The sequence below is a fragment of the Triticum aestivum genome, chromosome 2D (genome assembly GCF_018294505.1).
Source record: "Triticum aestivum cultivar Chinese Spring chromosome 2D, IWGSC CS RefSeq v2.1, whole genome shotgun sequence".
NCBI classification, from domain to species: Eukaryota; Viridiplantae; Streptophyta; class Magnoliopsida; order Poales; family Poaceae; genus Triticum; species Triticum aestivum.
In genome coordinates this window covers 527,788,481-527,800,650 of record NC_057799.1, presented here as the reverse complement: position 1 = coordinate 527,800,650, position 12,170 = coordinate 527,788,481, and the positions used below count along the sequence as shown (strand labels likewise).

General features: G+C 48.2%; 1 pseudogene; it reads left to right on the top strand.

The window, feature by feature from the left end:
* Nucleotides 1-473: 473 nt before the first annotated feature.
* LOC123049775 (uncharacterized) lies at nt 474-3,378 on the top strand (annotated as a pseudogene).
* Nucleotides 3,379-12,170: the final 8,792 nt, after the last annotated feature.

The window sequence follows — 12,170 nt, the reverse complement described above, 5'->3', positions numbered from 1 at the left end:
GGGGGGTCGATATACCCCCTCCTCGATAACATTATTTTCCCGTGTATGTATGTCGTCGTTGTCGATATAAAACCCCCTCCCGATAACTTCAACACGTGGGGGGGTCGATATATACCCCCTCCCCGATAACATTATTTTCCCGTGTATGTATGTCGTCGTTGTCGATATATATAACTCCCTCCCAGATAACTTCGACATGATGGACGGTCGATATGTATACCCCCTCTCGACCGTGATAACTTATACCACGGGAGCACCCCCCGGCCCTCTCGCTCGACCAAAACTCTCGAGGACACCCAAACCCTAGAAAAAAACGATGTCGGTCTCCTACCCCCTCCCGCCGCGCCCCTACCCTTGAAGCGTTGCCTAGGCCACCCCAAACCTGGAATAAGCTAGGTCTACGTTTGCACTAATATATCCACCTGCTGTCATGTTTGTGTAATAATTGCCATGTTGTAATATTTGCAGAAACAATGGAGCACGGACGAGATGAGCAAGCAGAAAAGGTGTTGGGGGACATAATCTTAGCCGGAGGTGATATCTTGTCGTATCTTAACGACAATGATGGTCTGGAAGAACAGGGTGAAGAAGCAGGCTGTGGTGATCGAAGAGTGGAGGAGGAAAGACATGATTATGATGGCTCCGGTGACCCAATGCTGGTGCAAGAAGGAGCCCGTGGTGACGGCTCCGGTGACCGAACAAAGTCCGGCCAGGTAAATATATTAGTTAAGCCTGTGCTGACTAGCTAATTGATGCATTCATTGTTTTGGTATGTACACATATTAATTAACACTCGTCTTTCTTCTTTTTTCTAGCGCTCCGGATCGAGCACAACTGCGGTAAAGAGACGAGGCCCGAAGAGAAAGTTGCGCTCGGATGAAAGGTTTGAGATCACAGCAATCGCGCGCGACGGCCAACCGATTGAACCCCTCCGGACAAAGGATGCTTTTGCTGCTCAGTGCGGGGTTCTAGTTAGGGACAAGATCCCGATCAGCATCCACCAATGGTATAAGCCTAAGAAGGAAGACCCTGAGGTGTCTTATGTCAATGATATGCAGAAAGATGATCTTTGGACTGAGCTGAAGGCAAATTTCACCCTACCGCCAGAGGAGGATCCGGAGAAGCCAGTTAAAGAGCAATTAATGAAGTCTCATGCTCTTAAGAAGATGGCAGACCTATTCAGGAGGTGGAAGAATGAGCTGAAAACGTTTGTCGACAAAGAAGAGACACCTTAATTCATCGGCCGGTATGAGAAGATCAGAGATCACTGGCCCGCATTTGTGGCCCACAAGACATCGGAAAAGAGTAAGAAGATGTCAGCGACAAACAAGATGAATGCTGCGAAGAAGAAGCTTCACCATCGCACGGGGTCAGGTGGCTACCTCAAAGCCCGACCTAAGTGGGCCAAGTCTGAGAGGGATCTGCTTGATAAAGGGATCGAACTACAGACAATGAACTGGCCAGACCGTTGCCGGACTTGGTTCTTCGGGGCTGGCGGAACCTTGGACCCTGTATCAGGGAGGTGTCGTTGGACGGACGAGCAACTTGCAATACCCGTCAAGAAGATTCAGCACTATATCGATGCAGCGCAGCAAGGGACATTCGTTCCAGACAGAGAGAACGACGAGCTCACAATGGCCCTCGGGAATCCTGAGCACCCTGGACAGACACGAGGCACGCTAGGCTCCGTTCCGTGGAAGGCAGGTTTTCCGGACGCGGGCGGTTACAAAACCCAGGAGAGGAGGAAAAAAGTTGAGCAGATCCAAATTCAGCGTCTGCACGAAAGGGTTCAAGTGCTAGAGGAACGAGACAGCAATAGAGATGCCGAAACTGCCCCCGAAGCTACACCGCCATCTCAGCATAGAAGAAGCGTGGCTTCCACCGAGCTGCCTCAGCTGGAGCATGCGGCTACTCCTAGCTACCCCGTGGATGCTATCACGGAGTCTCAACATTGCCACCTTATGGCGGAATGGCAGAACTTGAAAGTCAAGGCGGCTGTTGGCTCTGTTTTACCTACTGAACCCGGCGCAACCTACCACTGCCGGCAGATTCCAGATGGATATGCTAGGGTGATGGTGGATGAAATAACGGAGGGATTTGAGGACCTCCAGCTTGACCACCCTACCGGTGAAGGGGAGACTCGACTGGGTTTAGCTCTAAAGACTCCATGCCTATGGCGGAAGGAGCTCATCAAGCTTCCGAACTGGAGGGCTCCGGCGAGTAAGGGCACTCCGCCTCCTCCTCCGGCGAGTGATCAGGGCACTCAGCCTCCTTCTCTGGCGCGTGGCGGCACTCCGCCTCCTTCTCCGCCAGCGCCGGCGCGCCAGAGCAGCCAGCCTCCTCCTTCTCCGCCTCCTCAGCAAGGGCGGAAGAGACCCGCCGCTGCTGCGGCTGCTCCGGCGCGTCGTAGTCCTTCTCCTCCGCCTCGTAAGCAAGGAAAGAAGACGGCCGCAGCCGCTCCGTCTGCTCTGCCGGCGTCTAGCAGTACAGCTGCCAGAGGCGGGAGGCAATACAGATTCGGTCCTTCTCTGAAGACTCTAGAGAAGTTACCATATGAGAGGACCGAGGAGGAGAACGCGAAGATCGTGCGAGCCGAAGTGAAGAACTTCTTTGAAGGGGTCAAAGCAAAGAAACATCCACCTCCGGAGGAGAAGGTAGATCCGGTGAAAGCAAAGCGCACTCTTGCTGCCCTGACAAAACCACCAAAGTCTCCGCCAAAAGGCAACTATGAGCGCGTTCTTGCAAAGGCATATGCCGAAGCGGAGCGGTCGGGAAGTACTGTCAGTGATAAAAGGATGAAAGAACGACGAGCTGGGAAAAAAATTGCCCAGCTCAGCGAACAAGAGAACCAATCGTGCCCCCCGCTCAAGGTGTCAAAAGACATCATCGCTAATGATCCGGGTATGGTGCCCGGTTATACCGATCTTGGAGATTACCTGCCCGACGATGTACATTATGAAATCATGGAGGTGGACGAACACAAATACCATTACGGGAAGCCTCTCGTCAAAGATCTCAAATCTCTAAGCATGATGATGCGAAGACTACATGATTGGTACATGAAAACCTGCAGAGAGTCTGATGGGATGAGTACTTTAACGCTGAGAGTTAAACCGGAGCATGACCTCGTTGGAATTGAACTGTTGAATGTTCCATTTGAGGATTTCTTCCAGTTTTACAATCTAATGTCCCTCGATAAAACAACGATCACTTGCTACTGTCTGTAAGTTGTACTACTTCTGTCATTAAGTCTCTCTATATAGGTCAGCTCTTTCATTGCATGTATTTATACTTATCCTCACTATATTATGCAGATTGAAGATCGCCGAATTGAAGAAAAGACAAATCGGTGATATTGGGTTCATTAACACAAATCTCATAGATGATTATCAGGTTAAATTTCATGCCAAAGAAGCCGAGGCCAACTTGCTACAATCGTTGGTAATAAATCAAGACAAAGATATAATACTCTTTCCTTACAACTTCAAGTGAGTGTTACCGTCTTCTGCATATTCGGTTTCCCTTTATTAGTCCAGGTTATGGTAATGTAATTGATGACTTATGCATGCATGCGCAGCTTCCACTATATTCTCCTAGAGATTAAGCTTGAGCCGGGAGTAGTAACCGTCTTAGACTCGAGACGAAAAGATCCCCAGGACTATGCGAACATGACTCAAATGCTCCAGAAGTAAGTTAAATCGATCATTATCCACCATATCAGCAACTTTGTTCATTTCCTGATATCAAGTAATTGTTTTCTTTGTCTGGCAGGGTTTGGAGAAAATTCACCTCAAAAGCCCCGGGACTGCCGAACCAGCTGCAATTTAGACACCCAAAAGTAAGTACTATAGTAGCATGTTCCGCGCATCTCCTAGTGATTCAAGCGCTAGTTTGATCAATACCATTTAGCATGCTTGCTTATCAGTTTGATTGACCTCTGTTTCTTGTAAAGTGGTTGTGGCAGCAACCCGGGAATAATTACTGTGGATGCTACATTTGCGAGTCCATCCGCTACCATACCTGTGAGCGGGGCTACACTGAAGAACAATATGAAGTGCGTAAGCAATAATATTCACAATTTTATTTTATTACCATCATTTGTGTTGAGTTTCATTCATTCATATATATATATGTATTGACCCCCTTCTTCAAATTAGATTTTTCGGAAGCGGGATGAACTCCTAGCACCAGATCGTATGCGAGGAATTCAAGAGGAATTGGCGGCATTCTTCCTTGACCACGTGATCGCTGAAAACGGAGAATACTATGTGGACCCTGTGTTCCTACAATATAATTAGGAGATTGTATTGTAAGAGATAATTATTGTATATATGTAGCCAGTAGTGTCGGATAGATATACGAGAACTTGTTGTTCGACCAATATCTCGGAAAAGGAGAGGTGGTCGATATCACTTCTCTCTGTATGCATATATATATGTTCATGACGATCTTCTGTTTCCTTCATTTGATTACTAGCTAGCGTGTCTACTCCTCTCCATACGTATATAGTACGTAGCGTCGACAAAGCACGGAGATAAGAGAGGACATTCTCTCTATTAATTAGCTAGCTAACACAATATATGAAACACCTAAATTAACCCCCCAAAACCCCTAAACCACCCCCTTTCAAAAAAACAAAAACCTCAGCTCCTGCCAGGTGCTGATGCGTGGATGCCTATTGGTCCCGGTTGGTGGCACCAACCGGGACCAAAGGCCCTCCTGCCTGGGCTCCCCGCACCGGCCACGTGGACGGCCTTTAGTCCCGGTTCGTGTAAGAACCGGGACTAAAGGGCTAGGGCATTAGTAATGACCCTTTAGTCCCGGTTCCAGAACCGGGACTAAAGGCCCTTATGAACCGGGGTAAAAGCCCCTTTTCCTACTAGTGAATGGAGTTCTTCTCTTGAACAGACGTCCTTTAGGTAGGGTGGTCCTGCTTCTTCTTGTGGTGTATGCTGGTACTTCATCGTCGTCGTCATGTTCCATCTTCGGGTCGCCGTACTTGTCGAAGTCTTGCTCATTGGCAACTCCATCCATTCCGATGATCTTCCTTTTGCCTCTCCTCACGACAACACGACTGGGCTTTGACGGGTCAGTAATGAAGAAGCATTGGTCCACTTGGGAAGCCAGTACCCATGGCTCATTTTTCACGGTGGCGTTTGCGCCCGCGGTCTTGGATTTGGCTTCGGGTATAACCATGGTGGTGAAATACCGGTCTTCTTTTAGGACGCTCTTTGCCCATCTGACACGGAACATCGGGACCTTCTCTCCAGCGTAGCTCAGCTCCCAGATCTCCTCGATCCTTCCGTAGTATCTGTCCTTGTCGTTACCGGTGTAGGATTCCATTGTTACCCCGGAGTTCTGATAACCATCGCTCTTCATGTCGTTTCCCTCGGTGTAAAATGTGTAGCCATTGATATCGTACGCCTCATACGTCATCAGGTTGTGCTCGGCGCCCTGTGACAAGGCGAATATGAGTTGTTCTTCCGCGGAAGAATCCTCATGTAAAGGGTACGACAGAAGCTTCTGCTTGAACCAACGCGTGAAACATGAGTTGTGCTCTTTGATTATATCTCCGTCCATCCTCTGTTGGCCTCAGTCATTGTATGTCTTCTCAATAAAGGTTTTGTGCTCTACCACCCAAGGACCGACCACGTCTATGTGTTGTAGCGCGACTAGTTTTGCTCTTTCAAAGTCGGCGAGTCGACCCTCGAAGTCGACATGCATTTCGCGGCGACCCTCACGGTGACCCCCTCCAGCGAGCCTGCCAAGGTGCCTGTTGACGGGCAGACCAACGGGGTTCTCGATGCCTAGACATTTCGTGCAGTCGGAGATGCACTCTTCGGTCAGAAAGCCCCTGGCTATGCTTCCCTCTAGATGTGACATGTTGCGAACGTATCCTTTGATGACACCATTCATCCTTTCAAACGGCATCATGCTGTGCAGGAACATCGGCCCGAGTTGGATGATATCCTCCACGATATGGACCAGCAGATGCACCATAACGTCGAAGAATGCGGGCGGGAAGTACATCTCAAGCTCGCATAGTATCACCATGATATCTTCCTGTAGCCTTCTGAGTTGCCTCACGCCAACCGACTTTCGAGAGATGACGTCGAAAAAGTTGCATAGCCCAAATAGCGTTTCACGGACGTGCGCGTCCATGATCCCACAGATTGCAGCTGGAAGTATCTGCGTCATCAGCACGTGACAGTCATGAGACTTCATCCCGCTGAACTTCTGCTTCGCTGAGTCTAGGTATCTGCTTATCTTCCCCACGTAACCGTAAGGAAGTTTTACTCCTACGAGGCAGGTGAAAAACTGATCGATCTCCTCCTGACTTAGAGTGAAGCACGCGGGAGGGAAATCATTTCCGGTCTTCCTGGCCTTTTTGCCTTTGCGACGACTTTCCGTGTCCTGCTTCGCCTCATCATCATCATCATTAGCGTGAAGCTTCTTCCTGATGCCCATTGATTTCAAGTTTGCCCTTGCTTTCGGCCCATCTTTGGTCCTCTCTGGCATGTTGAGCAGGGTACCAAGCAGACTCTCGCACACGTTCTTCATGATATGCATGACATCAAGGCTGTGAGGCACACGGTGGATCTTCCAGTACGGCAAGTCCCAGAAAACAGACCTCGTTTTCCATACCTTCAGCAGCGGCTCTGGCGCCTTTCGCTTCTTTCCCGGATCTGGCGCCTTTTTCTTCTTTCCCGGCAGTAGGCAATCTTTCCAATTTTTCAATAGCTCGTCTATTTCCTCGCCGCTCCTCGTACGCGGGCGTCTTCAGGTTTCGGTTTCACCATCGAACAGATCCTTGCGTTTCCTCCATGAGTCGTCGTCGCGAAGCCACCTTCGATGTCCCATGAACACGGTTTTCGAAGACCCGGGATCTCTATCTAGCTGGCGATACGTTGTGTCATCCATGCACCTGACGCATCCAGAAAATCCGTGGACCACCTGCCCCGCGACATATCCGTAACCAAGATAGTCCTGCACCGTCGTAAGCAGTGCGGCTCTCATAGGGAAATATTCTTTCTCTGCGGTGTCCCATGTATTGGCTAGCGTTTTCCACAGCGTGTCTAGCTCCTCTTTCAGCAGCCACAGATATAGATTGATGTCATTCCCTGGTTGTTTCGTCCCTTCAATTAGCATACTCATGTGAATGTACTTCCTCTTCATGCACAACCAGGGGGAAGGTTGTACATCCACACAAACACAGGTCAGGTGCTATGTGTGCTTCTCCGGCTGCCAAACGGATTGACTCCATCGTTGCTCGTGTCCAGCATGATGTTCCTTGGATCGTTCCCAAATTCTGGGTGTTCGAAGTTCAACGCTTGCCACTGGCTCCCATCCTTAGGGTGACTCTGCATCTTGTCTTTTTTATTTATCTCCGGATCATTTGCGTCATCTTCTCGCTTCTTCTTCTCCCTATCCGCGTGCCAACGCAGGAGCTTTGCTACCTTAGGGTCCGCGAAATACCGCTCCAGACGAGGAGTGATCGGAAAGTACCACACCACTTTTCGAGGAGCTTTCTTCCTCTTCTTGTATCGAGTGATGCCGCACACCGGACATATGGTAGACTCCGCGTGCTCGTCCCGATAAATGATGCAATTGTTCATGCACACATGGTATTTCATGTGCGTAAATCCAGAGGACACACGATTTTCTTCGCCTCCTCGAAACTGGTCGGCACTTGTTCCCCTTGGGAAGACGTTCGTGCCAGAATGACATGTTCTCGTCGAAGCATGCGTCGGTCATTTTGTGTTTTACCTTCATCTCCAGAGCCATGAGCGTTACTTTCAGGCGGGTATCCTCGGGCCTGCATCCTTCATACAATGGAGTAACCGCGTCTATCTCCAGTTGATCCAGCTTGGCTTTCTCTCGGGCGGCAGCTCTTGCGTTATCCGTCTACTTGAGAAGCAGCTCTTGAATATGAGGGTCCTGCACCCAGCCCATCGTCGTCTGCTCCGGCATCTTCATCTTCATGATCATGCCCTTCGTCTGTTCCGGCATCTTCCTCATCACCATGTCCGGCATCTTCTACATGATGACTGTGTACTGCATCTACTTCGTGATCATGTCCTGGAGATTCTTCGTCTTCTCGCCCGCCCTCGCCGCGGTTGTCTTGCTGCCCTTCCGCATTTCTTGCCCGGCCCCCATGGACGACTTCATCACCTTGCCACCGATAGCCATCCATGAAACTACGCAAGAGCAGGTGGTCCCGCACCTGTACGGAATCCGGGTCCATAAGGCTCCTCAGCTTGCATCTTCGACACGGACATCTTATCTCCGTCTCGTTCTTTTGAAGCATCTCGGCCTGCGCGGAGCTCAAAAACCTATTCACGATGCCTTCGGTCATCGTGCGGACCATGGTCGCCTGCGGGGTAGAGCAAAACGATATTTTAGAACCAAGAAAAAATTTGGCATGACTTTGCCTAAAAATAGGACCAAAAAGAATGCATAGTGCCAAAATTCTCGCCGAAACAGAAATGAATCAACATTCCGGCAAAATATTGGAAACTATCGCATTTCAAATACCGGTACCTGCAAACACAAACATATATGCAACACCACAAACATACATAGATCTAGCTAGGCCATAAAAAGTGCATGCGCACGTTGTTGGAGGGAGAAAAAAGTAGATCTACAACATAAATAAAGCTTTCCCTTACTTACCTATCAAAAAAAGGTAATTTAACCAGTTAATTTGGATGAATCTATGGTGCAAATGAGGTGAGGAGGAGGAGGCAGCCGAGACAAGCTTGGAGGAGGAGGTGGAGAGAATGAAGTGGGGAAAGTGAGTGTGTGGGTGGCTGTCCAAAATATCTAGCTGGTCCCAGGTTACTAATGGCGCACCACCTACAAATGCGCCATTAGTAACCTTGGTTACTAATGGCGCACCAGCTGGCGGTGCGCCATTAGTAGTTTTGCAAAAAAATGATAGTAGTGGCGCACGGGGTGACTGGTGCGCCATTACTAGTTAAAACTAGTAATGGCGCACTGTGCCCTGGTGCGCCATTAGTATTTTTGGAAAAACAATTGTTAGTAGTGGCGCACCATGGTTGTGGTGCGCCATTAGTGTCTATCACACTAATGGCGCACCAACACATGGTGCGCCACTGCTATATAGTAGTGGCGCACCACATGTCTGGTGCGCCATTAGTGTCCATATTATCTATAGCCCTTTTCCTAGTAGTGTCAATGGGCCAAGGCTCCGCTTGGGGGGTGATACGTCTCCAACGTATCTATAATTTTTTATTGTTCCATGCTGTTATATTATCATTCTTGGATGTTTTATAATCATTTTATATCATTTTTGGTACTAACCTATTGACATAGTGCCAAGTGCCAGTTGTTGTTTTCTTCATGTTTTTTTACATCACAAGAAATCAATAACAAACGAAGTCCAAACGCAGTGAAACTTTTTGGAGTTTTTTTGGGACCAGAAGACCACCAATGGGCCAGAGCAGCACCTGGGGGGTGCCCCGTGGGGGGCACAACCCACCAGGACGCGCCTAGGAGCCCAGGCGCGCCCAGGTGGGTTGTGCCCACCCTGGTGGCCTCCCACACCCCCTCTTTACCCTATAAATTCACAAACATTCTGCAAACCCTCAGGGTTAACCTAGATCAGAAGTTTCGCCGCCACAAGGCTCTGTAGCCACGAGAAACAAATCTAGACCCCATTCCGGCACCCTGCGGAGGGGGAAATCATCACCGGTGGCCATCTTCATCATCCCGGCGGCCACCACGATGAGGAGGGAGTAGTCCACCCTCGGGGCTGAGGGCTTGTACCGGTAGCTATGTGTTTAATCTCTCTCTCTCTCTCATGTTCTTGAGATTTCACGATCTTGATGTATCACGGGCTTTGTTAATATAGTCGGATCATATGCTGTTTGCCCCTCTCTATCTTGTTGTGATGAATTGAGTTTTCCCTTTGAGATTTCGTTGTTATCAGATTGAATACTTTTATGGATTTGAAAACATTTGATATATGTCTTGCAGTTGAATACTCGTGGTGACAATGGGGTATCGTATTGATTCACTTGATAGATGTTTTGGCACTCAACTCTCTGATTCCCGAGGTGACATGGGGGTAATCTATGCATAGGGGTTGATGCACGTTCTTGTCTTTGTTTCTCCGGTAGAAATCTCGGGGCACTCTTTGAAGTGCTTTGTGTTGGATTGAGTATTATGAATATGAATTTGCTTTGGTGTTATTTTAGTATGAAATCTAGGATAGATCGAATGGAAAGAATAGCTTTATGTTATTTTAGTACGAACTCTTGAATAGATCGAACGGAAAGAATGGCTTGAGGTGATTTCGTACCCTACAAACAATTTATTCTTATGTTCTCCGCTAGATAGGAACTTTGGAGTGATTCTTCGTCACACTTTGAGGGATGGTTATATCATCCAATTATATTAGCATTGTTGAGAGATTGCACTAGCGAAAGTACGGACCCTAGGCCTTGTTTTCAAGCATTGCAATACCGTTTGTGCTCCGTTTTATCAATTGCTACCTTGCTATTTTTATTTATTCAGATTATAAAAATATATTTCTACCATCAATATTACACTTTTATCACTATCTCTTTGCCGAACTAGTGCACCTATACAATTTTCCATTGTATTGGGTGTGTTGGGGACACAAGAGATTTCTTCTATTTGGTTGCAGGGTCGTTTGAGAGAGACTATCTTCATCCTACGCCTCCCACGGATTGATAAACCTTAGGTCATCCACTTGTGGGAAAATTGCTACTGTCCTACAAAACTCTGCGCTTGGAGGCCCAACACGTGTCTACAAGAATAAAGTTGCATAGTAGACATCTGGGGGTGCTCCGAGGGGAGCACAACCCACCAGGGCGCGCCAGGAGGCCCAGGCGCGCCCTGGTGGGTTGTGCCCACCTCGGGTGCCCCTAGACCGCATCTTTGCTCTATAAATACCCCAATATTCAAGAAACCCTAGGGGAGTCAACGAAAATCAATTCCAGCCACCGCAGAGTCCAGAACCACCAGATCCAATCTAGACACCATCATGGAGGGGTTCACCACTTCCATTGGTGCCTCTCCAATGATGCGTGAGTAGTTCTTTGTAGACCTTCGGTTCCGTAGTTAGTAGCTAGATGGCTTCCTCTCTCTCGCTAGATTCTCAATACGATGGTCTCTTGGAGATCCATATGATATAACTCTTTTTGCAATGTGTTTGTTGGGATCGGATTAATTTTGAGTTTATGATCAGATTTCTCTTTTTATATCCATGAAAGTTATTTGAGTTTCTTTGATCTCTTATATGCATGATTTCTTATAACTCATATTTCTTCTCCGATATTTGGGTTTTGTTTGGCCAACTTGATCTATTTATCATGCAACGGGAAGAGGTGCTTTGTAGTGGCACTACTAGGGAAAACCTTATACACAGAATCTTACCAGCAGCGCGGTTTAAAAACAGACGCTACTGCTACTTACTAGCAGCGCTCTACATAAACCGTGCTACTAATAACCCATTAGAGGTAGCGCGCTATGTGAAAAGTGCGCTGCTACTACAATTGCCAGGGCGTTGCCCCCAGACTAGGTATAGTAGTAGCACCCTTTACAAAGACGCGCTACTGCTAACGTACTTAGCAGTAGCACATTTCGCCAACACACGCTGCGGCTAAGTATCATCCCCTCTTGCAACTAAGTTTAGTCCCATACTGCTAAGCGAACAGGGTGTTGACCACCATAAATATGTTATTTCTAAAACTATCACAAGCACTTGGTCTTCATTGAACTCTATGTGTAGGATTTATGGCCGCAATATGAATCTTCACATGTACCTAAACAGGTGAGGATTCATGTTGACTATTTAGATTCTACACAAAAAGATCATTCAGGACCAATGTATTTTTTATGTTCATTTTTACATGCTTAGCCTTAGCAGTAGCGTGTTATTGTATAAAGCGCTACTGCTATAGAGTTTAGTAGTAGCGCATTTCCCTGAAGATCCCTACTGCTAAAGCCATCATATCTTCTACACCCGTCCCTCACTCTCCACTCGCCACTCCATCCTCCATCCCCTCCCTCACCCCGTCGTCCGCCGCCGCCGCAGTGCCGCCAGCTGCTACCGTCGTCGCCCCTCCGTCCTACGTCCTCTCCCTCCTCCATCCCGCCACCGTCGCCCCCTCCCTCCCTAG